Below are 2,901 nucleotides of genomic sequence, written 5' to 3'. Positions count from 1 at the left end.
ATCACAGAATCAAAAAGAATCCACCTAAGAAGAGCACAAAAATGTATCACGACTTTAGTAGTTTGTAGAAAAACAATTAAGTATTTTCAGAACTTATGAGAAGTTTGTGAATAGTTCTAGTTAACAAAGGATAACAGTATGTTATGCACTGTGACAGGTTACATATTAATGTATTTTTATATAAACTGAATCTGAGGTTGGATGTTGTTTTCATAGGAGTGATTCTTTGAACAGACAATTCTTTCAATTAGACAGGTGAGCACAGTTCTCCTCTCCCCCCGTGATCAAAATAATTTATTGCGTGTATTTTCTTCTAAATTGTTTGAAACAATATAATTCTGCTTTAAGAAAGTGGGTACAATTTCACTTGAAACGCCCATTTGTTGGGTAACACCAAAACTGTCCATTTTGACGATTCAGATGCTGAGGAGAAATGAAACAAAAAAAATTCAAATGTTCTAAAATAGGGTCATACTGCCTTTCTTGAGAATACCAGGCAGCTCTGTAATATTTAACCACTGGATGCACAGATTTGGTTCCTTTTTTTTCAGTCAGAGCATGACTTTTTCATCCACAGTTTTTTACTGATCTGACTGTTACATGAAGCCTAAATTATCAACTACTTGTGGCCATTCTCAAACTGTTATAAGAGCCCCTTCCAGTTTGGTAAATGGAAGACCACTTGCTTACACAAATCTCTAAAATAAATTTCAGTCACACTCTCATTTTTATTGAGACAAAATTCATTAGACAAAGACTTGTTTCATCACTTTCCACATGCCTATTCCTAACAAGAATACCAAATAAGAACAGTGTCACGTTTGCTGGTTCTGCTGCTATTTTGTTGAGCATTCCTACAATTTGCTGAAGAAAAAACGGTTATCATTATTAGAAACAGAGAAACATTATTGAAACATTTCTACAGTTCTTTGCTGTGACAATACAAGGACTGAAGATCAACGGAAGCAAGAGAGGAGACAATGCCTCTCATGCATTCTCGAAGAAAAGCTGTATGTAAAAATAAATTCTTAACTGTGCCCACATGCAACAATTTAATTTCTCATGTAAGCAGCACAATTTTCCACAGGTTTTTTGAGATCTGGACATACACAGTATCTCAGATCAGTCATCTTGGAACAGGTGTTCTTAGTGTTCGCTGTGATTAATCAACTATCAATAAAAAAATTAAAAAAAAAGACCTCAAATAGAAAAGTATTAACAGTGGAAAACAATCTTATCTAGAAAAGAAGCAGAGTAAGTCCTTAGTAAGTTTATTGGCTAAATTCGGGCATACAAAGGGGTCATGAATAAAAGTGTAAAGAAAAAAAGGTTCAACACAAGGTCAAGATTCTTATTGCAGAATAAAAGTTCACAGAGTCACAGTAAAATATCCTTTTCCTTCCACCAAAACAGATTGTGAGAATGTTTTTCTGTACCAACTGAAAAGGGTGGGCACTCAGCACATCACAGGATTGCAAATATGGGTTTTGAAAACTGACAATTTTAGGATCTTATCAGTGAATAAGAGACTGAATTTCACAGCTGAAGCCTTTTACATGGAATAAATTGATGCATTAATCAATGAAACTATAAAAATGAATAAATTAATAATTCATGATTGTTTTGCAAACCTTCCAGGTGTGCAAAACCGTACAGTCTGCTGGAATGAATGTGAAATAGGACCAGGAGCATAATTCTGCCTCTGGCACTGACTCACTGTAGCCCTGAGGAAGTCACTCTGTCCTTCTGCATGTCATAATGGTATCATATAGCTCATTTGGGTGTGAGCAGGTTCATTAGTTAATGCTTGATATTGCTGTAAAGTGCAAAATGTTTTGTGAGTGCTTGGTATTGCTATTTAAAAAGAAATAAACAGGAAACGTCAGTCAGGTAATGTCATCACTGAGACATTAGATCAATGACAAGAGTGCCGAGGCTCGAATAACAGCATTCTTCATGTTTAGAAACGTGCAAAACCTGAGCTTTTTCACAGCTCTTACTCGACGCAGGACATCAGCCACTGCATCGCCTCATGCTTCATTCCACCTTTAGGCACATGAAGCATCTCCTCTATGAAATACTGAGGTCAATAGAAAAGACAGTTCCCCATTATGAATTTTTATAGGATAATCAAGCTGATCGCCGATCTCCAGGTTACTTTTCCTCCGAGCCGAATGCTTGCATGAGGCGGAGTCTGAGGGAATACCCCGGCAAACCTCACGGAAATTTTTGGCGTGCGGCTCAGCTGCTCACATTTTGATGCGGCTGCCCTACAGCGTACCCCTGAAGGCGTGAACAGGCTCGTTCCGCCAATCATAACTTAAACCCCATTTTCAGCATCCCTCTCTGGTGACCTGCTGACGCAGCTGCGGATCTAACTGGCGACCACTGGGATTCCCCGAGAAGGGAGCGGGGCTGCCAGCAACCTCTGCGGGGCAGGGCCTCTGCGGGCCTGGCGCGGGGCCCGGGGCCGCCCCCAGCCTCTGCCCCTGCGGCGATCAAAGGTCCTTCTCAAGGGGCGCTGGAATGTGCTCCTTCAAAGCGCCGCTTTGTGCCGACTCGTCAGGGGATTTGGAGGCAGCCTGAGAGCGGCGCAAACCCAGGACACTGGCTGCGAGGTGCAGGGAGGGCCTGGGAACGACGCACTAGGAAACGCCGTTCCTCGCCCGGGACAAGTATCAGAGGCCCCAAAAAGGAGAGGCAGAGGCCCCGAAAAAGAGAGTCGGCTTGACTCAGCCCCTACGCGCGGCTGCTCACGCTACACTGAACGCCATTCCTGTCGCGCTCGCACACAAACCCCTCCTCGCCTCACAGCCATGCAGCTTTCCCACACCCAGGCTGGCCCCGCCATAGCTTCGGTCGCTGCTCAGTGCCCAACTCCGGCATGGCGGCGCCCCCCGC

This window comes from Corvus brachyrhynchos, unplaced genomic scaffold (assembly GCF_000691975.1).
Source record: "Corvus brachyrhynchos isolate BGI_N302 unplaced genomic scaffold, ASM69197v1 scaffold1, whole genome shotgun sequence".
NCBI classification, from domain to species: domain Eukaryota; kingdom Metazoa; phylum Chordata; class Aves; order Passeriformes; family Corvidae; genus Corvus; species Corvus brachyrhynchos.
This window is presented reverse-complemented; position numbering follows the sequence as displayed.